The sequence below is a fragment of the Dipodomys merriami genome, unplaced genomic scaffold (assembly GCF_024711535.1).
Source record: "Dipodomys merriami isolate MVZ:Mamm:240054 unplaced genomic scaffold, mDipMer1.0.p SCAF_413, whole genome shotgun sequence".
Lineage (NCBI taxonomy): Eukaryota > Metazoa > Chordata > Mammalia > Rodentia > Heteromyidae > Dipodomys > Dipodomys merriami.
This window is the reverse complement of record NW_027205749.1, coordinates 94312-105730: the sequence shown is the minus strand read 5'-3', so window position 1 is coordinate 105730 and position 11419 is coordinate 94312. Positions and strand designations below refer to the sequence as shown.

At 33.7% G+C, this 11419-nt stretch overlaps 1 non-coding gene and 1 pseudogene across 1 annotated transcript; both read right to left on the bottom strand.

The window, feature by feature from the left end:
- Positions 1–6451: 6451 nt before the first annotated feature.
- On the bottom strand, positions 6452–6558 carry LOC138807173 (U6 spliceosomal RNA). Its single transcript, XR_011366073.1, has one exon. It is a non-coding gene; the product is annotated as a U6 spliceosomal RNA (small nuclear RNA).
- A 3958-nt stretch (positions 6559–10516) lies between these two features.
- Positions 10517–10613, bottom strand: LOC138807169 (U6 spliceosomal RNA; annotated as a pseudogene).
- Between the last annotated feature and the right edge of the window lie 806 nt (positions 10614–11419).

Below are 11419 nucleotides of genomic sequence, written 5' to 3'. Positions count from 1 at the left end.
TTCTTCCTCTTCTTATGATAGATCAAACCATAATATTCTGCAATTGTGGTCAGCCTGGAGCACATTTTCCCAATAATATTCTGTAGTATAAAAGAGGATAAACTATCAAAATAAAGGTGAAAATGCATGTCTACTGAGACTGATTCATATCTGTTGCTTTTATCTGTTGTTATTTTCATTACTTCAAGCACATGGATAATTAATATTGGGATTAGACAGGTTGCAAAGGATTAATGGAATAAACATTCAGTTTACTTTCATATATCCAACAAATACACTTAACCCCTTATGGAAAATTAAATCCAACTGTAGAAACAATGTCAGGAATATAAAATAAGCCTCAATATGTATAATCTGGCACACATAACCCATCATCTACTCAGAAATTCAGTCTCCATAAATGTTTATTTTGTAAAATAATAAAAATTTAATTAATGAATATGAATTTTAAATATCATCTGAAATACTCCTCATGTATATAATTTAATAGATATCACCTAGACACGTATTTAACATGCATATAGAAATCAAATTTCCACCATTTAAGCTAGATGAGAGGAGTCATACTCTCGTGTACTGTACCACAGTACCACAGTGCTGAACCCTTCCACCTAAAACCAAGTGTCATGTGCAATAATCTATTATTTGACGTTAAGATGAGTGCTACATTAATTCACAGAAATGAAACAATAATATATATTATTTAAGTCCTAATGCTTCTCAATTTTACAATTCATGAAATATATCATTAAAATTAGCTTCACTTTCTTCTTTTCTATAGCTGCTGAAATTAAAATTATATATTAAGCATTCAATATTAAGAAATCAATAATGAGTAACCTATTATTAAAATTATATACTATTAAATTGTGATTTGAAGTATAGTTCTAACACATTGTGATGCAAAAACATTTATTAGAATTATGGGTAATATTTTTAAAACTTACCAGCTTCTTATTTGTTTCCTAGTTGTGTCATTTGTTTCTCTTCGTCCAAGTCATCTCTCCACCTTAATTGTTTAGTTTTCTATTTTATTGGTTTGCTGATTGTGCATTTTGTTTTCCCTTTTTAGTGATTGACATGAGGCTGAAAATCTGTACGCCAGTTTATTACTTCCTATGATGAAGTAAAATTCCTGTTCTCCACAGCTGTTGTAGTTTTCTTTGTATAGTACAGTATTTCCCCCACTCCCATCTCCTGTATTGCTGCTCTCGAATATTTTATTTTATTTTTATTTATATGTTATTGTCAAGGTAATTTAAAGTAGGGTTATATTTATGTAAGTATGATAATAGATTTATTTCTTTTCTAAATTGTTACCCCGTCCCCCATTTTTCTCCCTCTTCCCTCCCAATGCCCACACCAAGATCATTTCCTACATATTGTCTTGTGAGTATCGCTGTTAACGTAGGTTCCCCCTTTTTCCTTTGTCTCAACATTTTGTTTTTTCCCTTTCCCTTGCCTAGTTCAGCTCAACATATTTACACTACTCAGCGTATCAAAATCAAATATAGTGTCTGTCATAAGTGGGGAAAAAACAAAAAGTTAAAAAGAAATCACGTAGTACATTTGAACAACAACAATGAAGAACATGTGTTAGAGTTCATTTCACTTGGAATCATCTTTTATGGTCATATGTACATAGCAATTGACCTATTCTGCTCATCTACTTAGATTATCCATGATGTACATAATCATGATCCCCTATTACCCAGTAATCCCACATCTGGGCATTTATATTTACCCAAGTGGTCACAAACAAGGCCACACTAAATCTACCAGCACAATTATGTTTATCACAGTATTATTTACCACAGCTAAGATATGGAATCAATCCAGATGCTCCTCAGTAGATGAATGGATAAAAAAATGTTACACACACACAAATACACAGATACATACACATGGAATACTATGCTTCCATCATAAAGAATGATACCACCTCATTTGTAAGGAAATAGGAGATCGTCGAAAAAAATCACATCAAGTGAAGCCAGACTTAAAGAAACCTTATTAGTAATGATTAGTTTATATCAAGGATAATTTCATGTACATTAATTTGGCATTTTGTTCCATGTTGAGCAGAAAACATTATTGTTATATTGTTTGTTATTATTTCTGCAAACAGGCAAGTATATGTAAAGAATTCCGTTCATCTCATCCATTACTGAAGGAAGAACACCTAAAAGAGAAACCCCTACAAGGAAGACCAACTCCTACATATTTAGCTTCATTCCTATGTAAGGCCAGTGTTTTCCCTTGTATCCTCACGTTAGACATTACAACTCTATACTTGGTCATCCTGTATATCTACTGTCTATATTGTGACCTAAATGCCCCAGCAATTCCAGTTGCTTTACTTTTTGAAAAATTTCTCTGTTACTTAGGTTGGTGTGTGTGTGTGTGTGTGTGTGTGTGTGTGTGTGTGTGTGTGTGTGTGTGTGTGTGTGTGTGTGTGTGTGTCTGTGTCTGTGTGTGTGTGTGTGTGTGTGTGTGGTTTTACAAGGATCAGAAAGCAACATTTTACTTCATTTAGATTACATCTTTTAGGTCATTGTAATTTGTGGCTAATGGGAGAAATCTCTTGCTATTTTAAGGATGAAACAGAAAATTATATTTGTGCATGTGCCACAGTTGGCTTATTAGTCTGTAGTTGAACACATAACTTTCATTTATATCTTGCCTGTTGTGAATAATGTGAATAACAGTGAACTACAGATATATTTACGAGTTACCCAGAGAGAACTAATCATATGATTGGTGGGTCAGATGATATTTCAACTTTGCATTTCTTTAGAAAACTGCATACTACTTTCTACAATGAGAATACTAACCTGTATGTTGACCAAGAGTGTAGAAAATTTCCTTTTCTCTACACTCTCACCAACATTATTACCTTTTAAGTTTTTTTTAAAGGCATGTTTTTGCTATGTGCAGTAAGTATCCCAGGCTGGCCTTAAGCTCAAATCCTCTTACTCCACTTCCCATATGCTTGGAATTACAAGCCTTTACCACCACACCAAGTTCCTTCGAATATTTTTAAGAGTTATAATAGTTATGTAGTAGTATCATAGTAATTTTGAATTGCATTTCTCTAATGACTTCTGTTCACACAGCATTAAGCCAGCATAGAATTGATATTAAACACAACTTTGTAAAGCCACTAGTGATTTTCAGGGCATATTGGAAAACATGTCTATTCAGAGGTTTTATCGATTTTTAATCAAGTTCCTTGTTAATCTCATCTTTAATCTCTCTATACAAAATCAATAATACATTCCAGGTAGTAGAAAGGAAAAAATTGAGCAACACCTAACATTTTTCAATTTTCAATAACATGATATTGCTTACACCATTTTTGCTTATGCTTGAGACTATATAACTCAATTTAGTGAAGCCTTTTACAAGGCTGTATGTATTTAGTTTATTTTACTCTGATTGCTTTTTCCAAAGCCTGCGTGTCTAATTTTCCTTGGTTTCTTTCAGTCTCATGTAGTTCAGATTTCAAACTGAAGAATAAATTGAAAGAAGCAACCAAAAAAGTAGAGTTCCTCTCATCTGATGATGCCTCTACAAGAATGAAGGAAGAGTTCATCCTGCTAAGGACCTATGATAGGTTATCAAAAAGAGAATTCATTCTTCTAGGTCTTCCCTTTCTTTGCAATTTAACTTAAATGATGAAAAACACAATATACTTCTTAGTTACTTTTAGGCTTTATCAGTTTTGAACATTTTCATATGGACCTCAGCTCAGTCTACAATTCCTTCATTATTCTGACCCTGATAGTTTAGCACTATCAAGACATAAGCAGTTTGATTTACAGCATGAGAAGTTATCCACCTGGCTTCCTTGGAAGCAGAGCATAGTCAATAGATAACATTACTTCTGGTGGCTTACTACATCTAATGCTTTCTGTAATACATATCACATTCTGTTTAGTATTAAAAAAAAACTGCTGGCTAAACTCAAAGTTCATTCGTAGTTTATGTTAAGTATTTCACAAGTTTTATGTCTCTTAGTTCTTAAGAAAACATTTGCTATGATTCTAATGTTATTACTATTTTAGAGTTGAGAAAAATTGTAATTAAAGGCACTAAGTGCATGGCCCAAAGACACACATTGAGGAAGGAAATGAGTCAAAGTTTCCAAAAACCTTTCAGCAATACAAAAACGGTAGGTGAAATCTCTCCATTCTCTTACACTCTCAATTCAATATTCATATTGTCCAATAAATAATAGCATAGCAATTATTGCCCATAGTAATTGTTTTCTGTCACATTTTGTCTTCAACACAGATTGTGTTGGTGACATTGGGTTATCGTGCACAGAGCTGAGCTTATAAATTGAGGTCCAAAGAGAGGAAAATTTCTTCTGTCCCACAGTTCCAGTATCCTTTTAAAAGAAAGTACTAAAACTTTTAAATATCATCACTTACTCTCTTTTAAGAATCCCAACATGAAATAAATTCACATATAATCACTCCAAAATGCTTTAAAAGTAGGAAATGATAAAACATGCCCCCCGTGAAGTAAATTTTCTTCTACTTTTAAAATTATTCTGAAAGCCTTGTGATGGTGGGTCACACCTGTAATCCTGTTTATTCTGCATATCTACTCAGGACCCTGAGAATTATGGATAAGAGTTGGAAGCCAATCAGGGCAAAAAATCCTAAGATTATTTTTCAAAAATTTAAATAAACTAGCAAAGGTCCAGGAATGGAGATGTAGCTCATATAGTAGCTCACCAATCTAGAGAGGAAAGGCCTAGCAAGACCATGAAGCCCTGAGTTAAAACTCTGAAGCACACCAACATGCAGGCATGCACAAACACACACACACACACACACACACACACACACACACACACACACACACACACACATACACACACACACACTCTAAACATCCTTGGGTCAGTCTTTTCCATTAATTTCTTTTTTTTGTTTGTTTGTGTGTGTGTGTGTGTGTGTGTGTGTGTGTGTGTGTGTGTGTGTGTGTGTGTTTTAATTGTGAAAATACTGTACAGAGGGGTTACAATTACATGTGCAAGATAATGAGTACATTTCTTATCAAGTATTGTAGCCTCCTCCTTTGTTTCCCCTTCCCATCCCTTCCCAGCCTCCCCCCGGCCCCCCACCCAATCCTCCCCCCCATTAATTTCTTTGTTAACAATATTATATGGGTAAAATAAAATAAACTTTTCCATCTCAGAACATTTTTTAATGTTTTTATTGTAAAAATACTGTATAGCCGGGTTAAAGTTACATGAGCAAGGATATGAGTGCATTTCTTATCAAGCACTGTTAACTCCTCCTTTGTTTTTCCTCTACCATCCCTTCCCCTCCACCTCCACAAGCACACTTTTCATCCCCACACCCCCACACCCCCCAACATATTGTGTTGTGCATCTCATTGTTACAATGGCTCAACTTTTATATCTATTTAAGCATTTTGATTTTTCCCTTTCCTTTCCCAAATTAGAGAGTGTATATACAGGATGTAGGTGCACCAACATTAAATCCAGTGAAAACTGGGGTTACACTGTGGGGGAGGACCATATAAAAAACAAAAACTAAACACATCGTACATGATAAATATGTTAGTAACAACAGTAAGAAAGAATAAAAAAAAACACTACTGTCCTTATCTTGGGGTTCATTTAGCTTAACATCATCTTATCTAGTAATATGCATATAGCTTTTGATCTTTTCTGCTTATCCCAGTTTTCTGCTTATATTATTTATTGCAAGTAAGGGATACCTTGGGGCATATGTTTCTTTGGACTTGGCTTACTTCAGTAAATATAATTTTTTTTCCAAGTCTTTCCATTCCCTAACAATTTGGGCGATGCCATTCTTTCTGATGGAGGCATAGAATTCCAATATATATATATATATATATATATATATATATATATATATATATATATATATATGTATATATATACATATACATATACTATATACATATATATGTATATATGTATATATACACATTCCAATCTATATTTATATTTATGTATATAAATATACATATATAAATATATATATACATATATACAAATATATATACATATGTATGTATGTGTAGATAGAAAGAAACATACATACATACATATATACATACACACACACACATACACACACACACACACACACACAAAATTTTCTTGATTCATTCATTTACTGAGGGGCATCGGGGTTGGTTCCATATCTTAGCTATGGTAAATAATGCTACAATAAACATAGCTCTGCTGGTAGTTATAGTATGGTCTTGTTTGATCATTTTTGTGAATGCCCAAAAGTGGGATTGCTGGGTCATAGGGGAGCTCTATGTGGAATCTTTTGAGGAACCGCCATACTTCTTTCCAAGTGGTTGAACAAGTTTTCACGCCCACCAAGAATGGAATAGGTTCCCTTCTGTCCACATCCCCTCCAGCATCTGTTGTTGTAATAATGTGGAAATCTTCATCAATTTGCATGTCATCCTTGCGTAGGGGTCATGCTAATCTTCTCTATATTTTTCCAATTTTAGTGTATGTGCTGCCAAACTGAGCACAGAACATTTTGGAATTGATTTTTCTAAAGTAGATAATTCAACAAAAAATAAGTTCAAAAGACGTCGTGAAATTTTAGAACCATATATTTCTTAAATAAGCACACATTTAAGAATAAAGTCAAGTTAGATATGTCAAAAACAAAATAATTCCAGATATTTGTTGTTCAAGTGATGTGTAAGGATAGAAATTCATTATTCTATACATGGCATCTGTCATAATGAGCACTGTAGCAAGTGCTAAGTTTTGTTAAAAGTTTTATTGTTTTAAATATGTTTAATATTTGGCATTTGCTTATATATGCCAAAATTAAGACTGTTCGGCAGGTCATAAAACTTTTCCATAAAGTATTTAAGATTTATGGTAGCAGACATATACTACTAAGTATGAACATTTCAGAGTTTTTAGAAACTTTACTATGAGAAGTTACAAAATCTGTGTAAAGAAACAGGGAAGAGTTACGATTTTAACTACACAGTTTCGGTTAAAACTTGAGGGCTTCCTTTTCATGTTAGTGAGGAACAAATGATGATATAAGCCATATACAAATGATGAGATGAGCCATAAAGAAAGAGTAACCTTAGTGGGTAACTTTGAAGGCTACTCGTAGCCTACAAAACTCTTGTGAACATCATAATCTTAGTCAGTTTTAAATGTACAGGAATATGAGTAAATAGTAAAATCTAATATGTAAAACACTTCAAAAACTGGAAACACTGGTGTTTGGTTTTTATTTTATTAACCATTAATATTTAATTATTAGTTTTTTTTATTTGTAGCATTGTTTTCCTTTTTGTAATAGAATACAACTTTTCATAACTCATCATCAGGAGGTACTTTGAGAATGTTACTGGGATGTCCACACCATTTTTTATAGGTTCATGTGAATGTACAAAGAGAAAAATTAGAAACAAAATATTGATTTAAAATTTTCTAAAGTAGAAATATGAATCAGAAGTGTTGATCAATGTCTACACCTAAAATCTTAGTCCTAGACTGAAGCAGTGTCTTTACAGAATTGAGGCTACAAATGTGAGAGCTGTGTTTTGTTTAGTTTTTTGGTTTGGTTTTTGTTTTTGTGGGGCTTGAACTCTGGAACCTGAGTGCTGTCCCTCAGCTTTTCAGCTCAAAGATGGTGCTACCACTTGAGCCACTGCACCACTTTTGTCTTTTTCTTCTTATATGTTGCTGACGAATCAAACCCAGGACCTCATGCATGCAAGGCAAACACTCTACCACTGAGCGACCTTCCCAGCTCCTGAAAGACTGTGCTTTAAGAAATAATCTAAACAATATTTGCTTTCTGCTTTGGGTTATATAATGAAATATATGAATATCTTTTTATATTTTTGTCATTTTTATACTTCTTTTTATTGTGAAATACTGTACAGAGGAGTAACAATTACATGGGTAAGATATAATGAGCACATTTCTTATCAAGCATTGTAGCCTCCTCATTTGTTTCCCCTTCCCATCCCTTCGTGTCCTCCCCACTGTCCCCCCAACCAAAGGTGTAAAGTTCTTTTTTCGACATAAAGTATTGTACATCTCATTGTTGAAATGGGTCCTCCTGTATCTCTGTTTTAAGGATTTGTTTTTTTTCCCTTCCCCTCCACATACACCAACTTCATATATAGTGAAACCAGGGGTTATACCATAGGGGAGGGACATACAAAGCAATAAAGACATAATTTTATAAATATGTTAGAATCAATCACATGAAAGATCTCTCTCTCTCTTTTTTGTCAGGTGTGGTGCTTGAGCTCTAGGCCTGGCAGCTGTCCCTGAGCAATTCAGCTCAAGGCTCATGCTCTACCACTTGAGCCATAGCTCCACTTGTAGTTTTTTGGTGTTTTTTTTTTTTTATTGTGATGAAGTGATTACAAAGTTTCCCAATTTTCACGGTATTTTGGGATGATGATGCTCATTTAAAGTCACAAACTCATTCTAACTTTCCTAGAGCAAATTGTCTATCACGGTCTGTAACATATAATGGTGTACACATATACACCATACATGTGATCAGCAGCATGGGGTTATTTAATAGTGGTTCGACCAGAGGAGTGGAAGTTCTTTGTTTCTTTCTTTCTTAAGTCCTTCTGCGCGGGTGATCTGCAGGCAGCCCCCTTTGTCTCTGGGACTCCAGCAGCCCCTGCTGGACTTGTTCAACACCAGTAAGCATTGGGAGAGGAGTCTTCGCACTTCTCTGTTATGAAGTTCTTTTTCTCTCTTTCTTTTTTGTTATTTTCCACCTCCTGTGTTTCTATGGGTGTTCATCTTTTTGTTTTTGTCGGTCTCTTAGGGAGATTAAGCTTAGGAACTCGAACTCTCTTTTTGGTTGGGGAAAGCTGTGGCGTTTCCCTACTGACCCATTGCCATCTTGGTCCCCCCTCCCATTTTCATACTTCTAAATTTATACTAACTTCAGCCACTTTATCCTTTTCAAAGTCATGAAATAGCTCTGAGAATTTGCTTCTGTGAAGATTGTTTTTGCATTTATTTCTTCTGCTCTCTATCCATTCCCTACTCTCCAGTTAGAATAATTTCAAATAGTAAAAATGAAAAAAGAGAAAAAAATCATGGTGAAAAAATAGATGTAGAAAATTCACTGGATTTTTCTGACTACTTCAACCAATGTGAACTATTGGGGAAAACATGTACACCTCATTCCCACTGGTACTCAAAGTCTCTAGTTAGGCAATTCTGATGAAGACAAGGAACTAGATGAAAAAGTGAGGAATGGTATCATTTACTAGAAAAAATGGAGAAGTATCCAAGCAAATTTCTTCATTGGGCTGTTGAAAATAATCGGCTTACTACAGTGCAGGGACTACTTTCCAAAAAGGCCACTCATGTGAATACTAGGGATGATGATGATTATAGCTCTCTTCATCAGGAAGCCTACAGTGGACACTTAGACATTGTCCATGAGTTGTTGGCTCAAGGCAGTTGTTCATGCAATAACTGTGAATGGCTGGACACCCCTGCATAGTGCTTATATGTGGAATAATACCAGAGTGGCTTCTTTCTTACTTCATCATGATGCAGATACCAATGCCCAAACTTAAGAACTCTTGACAACTTTGTATCTTGCTGCTGGGAATAGAAATAACAAAGGTATGCGGGATCTCTTTCTATTGAAATATTATATCAAACCAGGTCAAGAACAACTTGGAAGAAGCTGCATTTGATATTGCCAAAAGGAAAAGTATGTATCACTACCTCTTTGAAGTTGTGGAAGGCTGCAAATATTTTTCTCCTAAGTCATAATGGTATGGTTAAGTTTCTTAAATTTCAAAAATGCCAATCCAACTTTGTGTCCGTACAAAATATTTTCACACAAAAAGCCACATTAATATCTTACTTCAAAAATTCATGGATTCCAGGCTATTCTTCCAAGTGAATTTCCGGACTTTGATGTCAAAATGTATTCAAGATTTGTTTGTATACATCAATAATGATGTCTGCAGAGTTTGTGATTTTTATAATCAGAAATAATTTTAACTTATCTGTTGAAATGAGTAATACAGAAACTAAAGATATTTCTATTTCTTGTCTGAAAAAGGATATTTTAATGTAATCTGTATTCTTTTTGTATAATATCCATAATCTATTTCATTCTCTCCTAGATATAATACTTTTAATTCTACATTTTTTCATAATATATAGGTTCATTAATAAATGTGTCATTTCAGATAGCATTCCATATAGAAACAGTTTAAGATTCCTTTTTTTTCCCTAGGTCCTTATAGTATTTTATTTCTTTGGGATAAAATGAAAATGTTATCTAATTTCAAATGTTTTGTAAAGGTTATGCTATGTAAAGGCTTTTCTAAGGTGATGATTTAATACACTGATGTCAAACTAACTTTCAATTCAATGAATTACATGTATCGTTACAACTGTATTTTTGTAATCAATTTTTAATAACTGTTTTTCATTTCTTGCATCTGAAGAATGAAAAATATGGAATATTACACAAATTTTCATATCATCCTTGTGCAAGTGCCATGTTAATCTTTGTATTGTAATTTGGGTAGACGTGCTGTTGAAGCATTTAGTATCCTCTAAATTTAAGTAGCTAATGATGCAATCTTTATACAGGCATATATCCTTGGTTGACTATTTGTAACTAGGAAACCTTATTGTTCCTAAAAATGCTATTGATATTACTTCTCTAAAATTCTGTGTATATTGGAAAAAAAACTTATATTGTTTGGTAGATTGCTCACATTTGCAATTTTTTTGTTAATGAGTATTTTAAGTATTTTTCATTTTAGATTTCATCATACTTTGAAGAATTTAAAGCTAGGTCCAAAGGTGATGGCTTTTCAAGTACTTATTTTTCAGCTGAGTTAGTTTGTGGAGCTAATGGATTCAAAGTAAGCCTTGCTTAAGAAATACTTCTAAAGTTCTGCAGCTTAAAAATTCCTAAATGAGATCTTATTGGCACAAATGTCTACCTGACCCTTTATCTTTCTTCCATTTATGAAAGACGAACCAGAATATCTTACCCTGACAGCATAGATTTTCTTACTGGAACAAAATTAATCTTAATTACATGGGATTATAGTGACAGGAACAGTTCATATAGAAATGTTTAGACTAGAAGGTATTTTATCAAAATATAATTGGTTATTATACCTAATATTTCAAAAGTATCTAAAGCCAAGAAGGTGAAAAAATTGTTCATATGCATGATTAACTAATGTTCTGGCCCGTCTACCATCCAACCAGGCAGCAATTAACACTACTGCCTTTCTATCACCAAATGTTTTCAGAGTTACAAGAGAAGTCTATATGTCTCTCCTCGATATTAGGCCTAAAATTGTTAATGTTTTAATCAAAGAGTTTCCTCTTGCC